Source organism: Tyto alba, unplaced genomic scaffold (assembly GCF_018691265.1).
Source record: "Tyto alba isolate M040663 unplaced genomic scaffold, T.alba_DEE_v4.0 Super-Scaffold_40, whole genome shotgun sequence".
Taxonomy (NCBI): domain Eukaryota; kingdom Metazoa; phylum Chordata; class Aves; order Strigiformes; family Tytonidae; genus Tyto; species Tyto alba.
The window spans coordinates 16,603,918-16,614,481 of record NW_024881316.1 but is presented as its reverse complement, the minus strand read 5'-3'; the positions used below and the strand labels follow the sequence as shown (position 1 = coordinate 16,614,481).

The window sequence follows — 10,564 nt, the reverse complement described above, 5'->3', positions numbered from 1 at the left end:
AATTCTTAGTTCATACAAAAAGTCTTTTAATAATGCAGTTTAATTTGTTGCATAAAACCGTCCCAGAAACTACCACTTTCTTACGGTATTATACAAAACTTTCCAGTATCTCTCTGGGTCCTAATCTTAACAGTTTCTGTCTTTCTCAAAAAAATTAGGTATGGCATTTACAAGTTGTCAACATTCCAAAGTCTTCACCAGGAGGAACATGATGTTATGAGGGTTTCTTTCTCAGGAAGTGCATGATGTTGGTAGTGATATTTCTTTTTCATGGGGTTCACTTTTGTTAATTTTTTAAACTGTTTTAAGACAGTCTGCTCACATGTTATTTCATTTTAATGGTTCCCTATTATACAGTTCCTCTGTTCTCATTATCTCTAACATCTCTATCTCTGATTCACAAGGTTGCACTCCTGAAGTGGCTATTGATTGAAAAGTCTGATTTGAGCTTACAGTCTGGGAGATCTGGTACCATCTTGAGCCTGTGTTCTTCTGCACTGCATTTTATTCTAGTCATATAAAGTTTGTTCTGTAGAGAATAATGACCTGTCATTAGTGTAAATGGAAATTGCAGCAACCTTAGACATTGGTTACCTGACTGCTAGACAGTAGCTGCCACAATTGAAACAAGCTAACATCATCTCAGGCCAAGAAAAACCCAGGTAAATCCAGAGAGCTGTATTGTTAAGCTAGTACAAAACCCAGAATAAAGACAGTGAATTTTGACTTCTTGGGAAAAATGATTGTTTATAAAGAATCAACAATTTTATTCAGCAATTACCTGAAATTGCAAGCCAAAATTAATACTTCTACAGTTGATAGCACAACCTAATGAAAGCCAGATGTAAACAAAAATTAAATAAATGTTGCTTCATTGCATCATCATTGTACAGGAACATCTGCTTAGACTATGTTCCTACTGGGGAACAAAACTACATGCGCAAGAGCCCCTTTGTGATAGAATGGATTAGAGGATGGAAAAAAAAATCTAGTACTTTCCTCTTATAAAACCAGAATTTAGTCATTCTGAGAAGCCAGGAAAATGGCTCATGAAACCCAAAAACCTTGCAAAGGGTACTAAGGACTTGAATAGCTCTAGTATGTTTGGTATACTGGCAGCAATATGCCTTTTCCACCAGAACTTCTGCCACAGATCACCACATTTAAGAAATATGGGCCACTTGAAGCCACATGAAAGCAGGTTTGAATTCCAGTGGAGAACTTTAAGCAGCAAAGAACAAATGAAGCAACAATAAATTATTATTATCTTATGTGAAAGGGTAGGAAGTATAGGTCAAGAGCACCACTTTCTTCTCTGCTGTAATGACCACAAATCAATTTCCTGGCAGTATTGATGAAGAAATGTAATTCCACTATTCAGAAGTGTTTGTCCCAGTCTACAACCAATTACCACAGTCCACCTCTGCAACAGATCCATATCTTCCTTTTGATGACACAAAGTTACCCACAAACTACAAGTAAACTTAAAATAAAAATGCGGTGTTAAAGGAAAACATCTTAACACCTTCAGAAATATATTAACTGAATAAGTCTAAGTTTAGCTGCTGAAGCAGTGAACCTCTCTAAATCATTCTCACTGTTTTTTTCTCATTCCCTCCAGACCTATTAGCAGCAAAATGGTCTGATTTCAATGTCACTTTGGCTGCACTAACATTCTTGGTCTGAAATCTATATGAAGTCTATAGAAAAACAATGGCAGTTGGAACATTGGGATTAGATTTTATGTTTATACTGCTATTCAGAAGAAACTCTGGTTTCAACTTCAAGAAAACTGCTACCTAATTAAGGATGACATTTCCATACATCAGCTGAAATGGGTTTTAATGTCTGGGACCAGCAGTTTCCTAACAAACCCACAGTAGACAGGGTGGAAAAATAGTTCCCAACTGATATTTCTGTAGTGTTACTGCCATGGGACTACAAAAAGAGTAAGCAAAAGCTGTCAAATAACTCCAGGTGTCACCTGCTGCTGCTGCTCTCTAGGAAAAGAGGTAACAACTCCAAGGTGGGGGATTAAAGGGGCAACAGCCACAGGTGGAAGGAGGATAATGTTACTTCCCTTGTTTTGAGTCAATTTGTCCAGTCATCTTTAACTTGGTGTAGAGACTCTGTAAGCAGGATATATGCAACTTGAAAGCAAAAAGCAATTTTTAATTGATTATCACACAATAAATATTTAGGAGTTAATGAGCTGTTAGACTAAGCATCCACATGCTCAACACCCTAATATAGCACCCAGAAAGTCTATGCTGGCTGGGCAGGAGGGGAAGATTTGCCCTTGGCTTTTGGGGATAAGTTCTCAGTCCTACGGAGTTGCCATTGTCCCCCAGTTCCACAGACACTGGTGACTGATAACTCAACCCAAAGCTTCCTAACCAACTTCAAGCAGACTCCCTTATTTTTCCCGTTAGTATTATGTACCTCTTCAAGTTGGTATTTCTCCTACTGAATCCGTCAGCTACTAATGATCCTGACTCAACAGTCCCACCTCTACCTTTATTCTGCTTTTACAGACCCTCTAACAGCTCTTTCTCACGACAGGAATTTATTCTTCAGTCTGAGTCCAGGTGACAGTACTGGGGATGGTTGGTGACTGGGATCCTGGGCTGGCAAAGGTGAAGGTTGCAGTAGGATTTATGGTGACACAATAAGGAGAGATAAAGGTACAACAAGAGAATGTACATTGAACCTCAAATATTTCTTTCCAGGTCTATGTGGATTCAGTGAGAATTTGAAAATATGCTCAAAAGAAAATCAAAAAAAGTAAATCAAAAAGTAAGTAAATTAATTTATTCTGTCAAGAACTCTGCATTAAGTGCTTCAGTTTACACTGAAAGAGATTAGATAGGTTGCAACCAAAATGTACACAATGGGATTTTTTTTAGTTGCAGCACTTTACAAGTATTTATAAACTTTCATATTTTATGTCACTCTATTTTCATTAATAAAGATATAAATGAAAAGGTTCATTACAGTGATCTGAGGTTAGCATATATACACTTTAAATATAGTGCAGTTTTAAAAAGTTTAGTACAGCTGTCAGGAAGTAATGGTGATTACTTAGTTCAGAAAGTTTTGAGTATCCTGAATGTGGCTTGCATGCTGCCTGACAGATAGTAAGCCTGTTCAGCTACATGTCAAAAATAGTTTGACTAATGTGTCTCTTTTATTTAGTCACAAATAGATGGAGGGCTTTTTGAGAGAGTGATATTCTCTCTCTTTTTGTTTTGTTTCTTTTTCAAAACTATTTGACAAAAAATGCCCAAAGATATTTCAACTCATATATTTGTAAGATATCTATATATTTTTGCTTCCAGGTTGTCATAGTACAGGGATACCTTAGATGTGCACAGCTTTAGGATGTCATTTACTGTTACCCTGAACTCTCTGATACATGGCATGCATTCTGATCAACAGAAGGTTGTTAGAGGCTGGATAATGTAGAGATTCATGCAAGGTTCAAATTTCTTCTGAAAAGGAAGAAGTGAGAGGATCTTTTACAAGATATGAAAGTCTTTCTCTTCCTAAAAGTCAATATATTTCAATTTTTGGTTGATCGCCATTTACATGAGAAAGAAATTACCCTTTATCATACATATCCTATACCACTTATTGATTGAAGAATCATGACATCCATGAGATTGTAGCCTTTCTATGCAGAATTTACATTTAATTTTATGTTGCTATATACCATGAAGCACATGTGTCTGTAGGGAAAGTCAGTCCCTTTGCAGAGCCATATATATCTTTTCCAGTGCTATTTAACTGTATAATACCTTAGATCCCTTTAAAATATATTACTTCCATTTTGACATACTGGTGCGGTCACTGGTGTCTATCTTTCTCTACCATTTAATCTACCAAAAAAGAGAGAGTATCAATTTCTTCCAGTTCTCTCTCTGACAGCATTTTGAAGAAAATAATAAGTACCTCATTCCTGTAGAAGTGTACATATGCTGCCTGAAAATACTGTGGTCATTGCAATCACTCTAATTAAAGAAAGATGCTCTCTAAAAATACTTTGAACATTACTTCATTCTTTATTTGCTGAACAAAACAAAATTGTTTCTGAGTCCCAAACCCAAAGAATTAAGCCCATATTATGTTTATAAATCATTGTTTGATTTATCGTGTGATTCTCAGACAGTAAATCTTCTGATGTTGAGACAAAAACATGCACATATTAGTCTGCTCCAGCTACCGCCACTCTCTATTGCCTCAACAGTTTCTGACTACTGAATACTCAATTTTATTACAAAATTTGAAGTTCTTTATAATGAAAAACTAATAATTTTATGTAATTTTTCTATGTTGAAATTCAGTCAAAATAGCGTCTTCTTTCTTCAGTAGCTTTCTATCTTCCCACTTTTCACACACTGCACAATAAAAGAGTGCTTTGTTAATAGTTTTAAAATTACAGGAATATTGATGGCACAGTTATAAAATTTTAAACATATATTATTTTCCAGATAAATCCAAGATTTTTCAGTCAGTGAAAATGCAGTAATATCACAAATTTGTAAATATATAGTAACTTTTCTGGAATGTTTATGAACCCATCTTATTTTGCACAGTTGCTAGTTCAACATTGCATGATAGTTTGCTTTACTTCTTACAGAATTCTACTCCTTGTTTTCAGTCTTGCTTGCTCTGAGCTTTATTACTCCCTCCAGGGTAGCACTAAAAAAGATTTGGTCCTGGTCAGCTGAATGAGCTGTTAAAATCACAGCCAATTCCCATACTACCTGTTAAAATCCCACTTCTAATCTGCTCTGCTTCCTGCTGCTGCTGTTTCCTCTCTTGTAGGGTATGCCAGGTATTCTCATCTGAGAAGTCAGTGCTGCTTGAGAAGTTCACAGTCTCGAGGGACAGGAAGAGGAGATTCATCCCTTCCAGGTTCTCACAACAGCCCCTACCACCTTTCTTCAATGCCACCATCACCATCCACCTTTAGAAACAGCTGGTGCCCAGACAACATAGTGTGTGTGACATTCACGTGTAACTCTTTCTACTGATGGTTCACCTAGTGATTATAAGCACTCATAACTCATAGGTAACTTTTTGGACTGTAAGCCATTTGAATTACTGTACTCATTTCATATAGTAAAACTCAAATAGTATTAATTATTTTTCATTCTACAAATCTTCAAAACCTTATTAAATCTCAGTTAAGGAGGATGGTTCTTTTACATGGATATAGGTAGGTAACATAGTTTCTACCCACATGGTGTGTCCAAGGCACAGAGTACTATCAAAGCTAAAGGAAAGAGTCTGGGAGTTAAAATACCTGTATTCAAATTCCTGGGGCCAAGATATTTTTTAATGTCAACTTTTAATATAAGCATAATATTACTCATCTTTCCTACCTCCATAAATTACAATTCTTAGATAATATGTGTAAAAGTGCTTTGAATTACTCAGGTAGAATTTACTATATTCTATTATATTCTATTAGTAATTTGTAGTCAAACTGTCTTGCTACAACCATTTCTTCAACTCTGATTCCAAGTATGGTAACTGAAAATGGCATATTTCTCCTCTAAGTCACTTCTGTCACTCACGAGGTCGCTTGGATATGTGTATTTAAATAGTTCAAATAGGGAAAAACAGTAATGTTTTGACATTTTGGTTTTTTGAATGTTCTTTGGTATTAACTAGTAGCAGAAAGCTTCCTGTGTTAGGCAATAAAGCAAAGCATTTTTTTCCATAAGTGGAATGTCATCTATTATCAAACTGAGTTCTCCCTGTTTCTAATAGTTTTCCCATGTGTTTATTTAAAGGGTCTTACTGAATCACAGCTTGAATATTTTGATCCCAATTTATTTTGAGCCTTTTATTAGATTTGAGTGAGCTGTAAACTTGAATCATTGTTATTATTTATTAGTAAGCTGCTTCGGTGGTATGTATGTGGAATAGAATACTAAATATTTAAATTGTTTAGATGACATTTACCAGAATAGTCATCACAATTTAGTTAATAGAGAAGCTATTATGATATTTTGCTTATGAAAACACAGAATAAATCTCTCAGAAGGAAAAGTCTGACATTTATTATCATTCTTTGTTTATATTCTGTAATTTAACATTGACATGTCTTCCCCATAGATGTATGAAATAGTTGTATTAAAATTCATTTTCAAGTTACAGCTTTAAACATAACAATTTTAATTCTGTACACTTTAGGTGAGGCTTACTAGCTCACTATGTAAAGAGTGCTATACAATATGCTCAGGGTTTATGTCCCAGACTTTGATATTTTATAACTGGCTCTTTGTGTTTTCCAGTAAATCCTTAGAAATCCTCAACTCAAAACAGAAAAGCTTTACTTTTTTTTTTTTTTTCAAACAGTTAAGAGTTACTCTGTAATAAAGTTTTTAATCACATTTTTCCCTTGTTGACCAGTACAACATTGCCCCAGTTCCAGAACATATTTGGATGAGTTCTCTCTTAGTTTGGAAACAGTGTGGGCACACATTTTGGAGGCTGCTCCCTCAACTTCTTATATTTACATTTTGCACATAGTTTTATTAGAACTTCAGATAAAAATGGAGAAAACCTTCACAAATGACACAAGCTGTTACATATCTGTGACAAAACTTGTAGGGATTCTTGCAAACCTACTACATCTATAGGGTTTTTCAACATCAATAAAGTTAAAACAAAATAGAAATGAGAGAAAAAATAAAAGGCAGCAAATGAGACAGCTGTATTTACAGAGAACAGTATAGACATACACTGCAATTCTGTGTCCTACTTAAAGTAGCTGTAGTCTAGATTGTGAGTTATCTTCAAAGGTCACCTCTCTTTCAGTTTGTGTGAATTCTGTTTTACTAAGGTCCCTTTTCCCTTTGTTTACGATACAAATATTCAGTTCTTCAGAAAAATCATAATTTACTACCAGAGAGAATATTCATGCGGGATAATCTCTTCCCCAGCTTCTTTAGGCAAAAAGAGAGAGAGGAAGAGACAGACAGATTCTCCTTTGGAGAATGACTCAAGAGAGGAGCTTAATTTAGACTGGTCTGTTTAAAATTAGCCATTGTGAGCAAGCCTTGTTTATCCACTCCTACTAGTTCTGAGATGATAACACTGATGATCTTTAAAGGTCTCTTTAGGTGATCTTTAAAGGCCCCTGCCAACCCAAACCATTCAATGATTTTATTAAAAAATAAAAACAACCATTCTAAAAAAAAGGAACAAAATACTAGCCCCAAAGAGGCATATTCAACTGTGTACTTTATATAAGCATGTATGTAGGAAATAAACATGCACAATGCAATAATTTCTCACAAAATCAGAATTCAGCTTTTATTGTGATTCCCCTTTTAAAGAAATCAGGCCTGATCATAATTTGCAGGGTTCATCAGCTCCGAAGCATTCAGTTAGGTTGATCTACTGTATTATATAAAAATATATAGGTTCTCTGTAGTCCCCATGGATTCATGAAGCTAAAATCCTGCCTTACTCTTTGATCAGTTTACAGCAATACATCTGCTTATTGCTATGTGGCATAGATTGTTTTTAATGGAATAGTGACTGTCATGGTTTGAGCCTACTCAGCAGCTAAATGCCCCACAGTCGCTCACCCACCCTCCCCCCACTTGGGAATGGGGAGGGAATCGGAGGGGCAAAGGGAGACTCGTGGGTTGAGATAAAAACAATTTAATAACAGTAACAGAATAATATGATGACAGTAGTATCAATGGGTAATGTACAATACAGTTGCTCACCACCCGCTAAAACGTTCCATATTTTTTTGGAACGATACAGAGAAGATTAACATGGCCCCTGCACAAGGATGACACACAAATTTGTGAAGCGTTCCATATTTTAGTATATGTGCTGCCGAAGCGAGCACATGTTTCACATTCATGGATAACCTGTGATATAATGTCCATAGTTAGGTCCACCCCTCGGTCACGAGCCCATCTATATGTTGCGTCTCTTCCTTGATGGCCCGAGGAGTCATGGGCCCAGCAAGCCATAAATTTTTTGCCCTTACGCTGCCAGTTCAGATCTACTTGGGCCACCTTAATCTTTGCAGCCTGGTCCACCTGACGGTTGTTTTGATGTTCTTCCGTTCCTCTATCTTTGGGTATATGAGCATCTAAGTGGCATAGTTTCACAACCAAGTTCTCTATCCGAACAGCAATATCTTGCCACAAATCAGCAGCCCAGATGCGTTTGCCTCTACGCTGCCAGCCACTCTGTTTCCACTGCCTCAACCACCCCCACAGGCCACTTGCCACCATCCATGAGTCAGTGTAGAGGTAAAGGACTGGCCATTTTTCTTGTTCAGCGCTATTTAAGGCCGGCTTGATGGCTTTCACCTCTGCAAATTGACTGGATTCGCCCTCTCCTTCAGCAGCTTCTGTGATCCATCGTGTGGGGCTCCACACAGCAGCCTCTCACTTCTGTTGTTTCCCTACAATGCGACAGGACCCATCGGTAAGTAAGGCATATCACTTCTCATTATCCGGTAGTTCAGGTAGTTCATTATATGGAGGTGCCTCTTCAGCTTGGGTCACCTCTTCCTCTGGTGACATTCCAAAGTCTTTGTTTTCTGGCCAATTTGTGATTGCTTCCAGTATTCCTAGGCCATTGGCGTTTCCTATTCGAGCCCGCTGTGTGATGAGCGCGACCCACTTACTCCACGTAGCATCAGTTGCATGATGTGTTGAGGAGACCCTCCCTTTGAACATCCAGCCCAGCACCAGAAGTCAGGGTGCCAAGAGGAGCTGTGCTTATGTACCAATTACTTCTGAAGCAGCTCAGACCCCTTCGTATGCTGCCAGTATCTCTTTTTCAGTTGAAGTATAATGGACTTTGGATCCTCTATATCCTCAACTCCAGAATCCCAGGGGTCAACCCCGGGTCTCCCCTGGTGCCCGCTGACAAAGACTCTAGGTAGGGCCATTCTCCCCAGCTGCAGTGTAGAACACATTTTTAACATCAAGTCCTGCCCGAACTGGCCCAAGCACTACAGCATGAACTATTTCTTGTTTAATTTGTTCAAAAGCTTGCCTTTCCTCAGGGCCCCATAAAAAGTCATTTTTCTTCTGAGTCACTTGATAAAGAGGGCTTACAATCTGACTGTAGTTTGGAATATGCATTCTTCAGAAACCTACCACACGTAAGAAAGCTTGTACTTCCTTTCTGCTGTTTGGTGGAGACATAGCCATTATTTTATTAATCACATCCATTGGAATCTGATGACGTCCATCTTGCCATTTGATTCCTAAAAACTGAATCTCCTGTGCAGGGCCCTTGACTTTATCCAGTTTTATGGCGAAGCCAGTTCTCAAAAGAATTTTAATTACTTTCTCTCCCTTCTCAAAAACATCTTCCACTGTATTCCCCCATACAATGATGTCATCAATGTATTGTAGGTGTTCTGAACCTTCACCCTGTTCCAGTGCAGTGTGTTTCCACCCCTGGGGCAGTCAGTTCCAGGTGTATTGGACACCCCTCCAGTTGAAAGCAAACTGTGGCCTGCATTCTGCTGCTAGAGGGATTGAGAAAAAGTCATTGGCGATATCAGTCGTGGCATACCACTTGGCTGCCTTTGACTCCAGTTCATATAGAAGCTGTAGCATGTCTGGCACAGCAGCACTTAGCAGTGGTGTGACTTCATTCAGGCCCCGGTAGTCCACTGTCAGTCTCCACTCCCCATTAGACTTCCGCACTGGCCACATAGGGCTGTTAAAGGGTGAGCGAGTCTTGCTGATCACCCCTTGGCTCTCTAGTTGATGAATCAGTTGGTGGATGGGAACTACAGAGTCTCTGTTGGTGCGATATTGCCGTCGGTACACAGTTGTAGTAGCAATTGGCACCCGTTTTTCTTCAACCGTCAGTAGTCCCACAGCAGAAGGATCCTCTGAGAGCCCAGGCAGAGTGGACAGCTGTTTGATTTCTTCTGCCTGTATGGGAGCAGCTGAAACCATCATGGATTGATTCTCCGGTTCATCCGCAGCACTTATCGTAGGGGTCAGATTGGGTGCAGTGTCTGTCACCCGAGTTGGAGTGGCTGCAGTGCCTGGCGGGGGTGTCAGAGTGGTTGCAGTGCCGGTTGTTTTGCTCTCAGATGCAGAGACGTCTTCCTTTTAAGGATGATGCCTAGTGGTGAGCTGGGTTCAGTAGGCATGGGCCAGGCCCCAGCATGTTGCAATGATCTGCGTCTCTCTTGAGATGTCAGGATGACAACACACCTTTTCTAAATATTTTACTAGTTTCTCAGGATCCCGCACTTTTTCAGGGGTGAAGTTCCAAAACATTGGAGGTCCCCACTGTCCTAGTTACTTGCCCATGCTACCCCACACTCTCAGCCACTCATAACTCTCCAACCTTGGGGTATACCTTTGGGTGGTATTCAGAAACAGTTGCTTAACCCAAAACAAAACCTGAACCACATTCAGGAACACTACAGCTTCCAGCAACAAGACAACAATGTTAATATGAGCATTCTATGGATATTCAGAGTTCTCAGCATTCTCAAGTATACTTGCAAGTAGCCTGGAGAAGGGGAAGATGGAAGAAGGTATCT

General features: G+C 38.7%; 1 pseudogene; it reads left to right on the top strand.

Moving 5' to 3' along the window:
* Positions 1–7,760: 7,760 nt before the first annotated feature.
* LOC116964133 lies at positions 7,761–7,854 on the top strand (annotated as a pseudogene).
* The last annotated feature ends 2,710 nt before the right edge of the window (positions 7,855–10,564 follow it).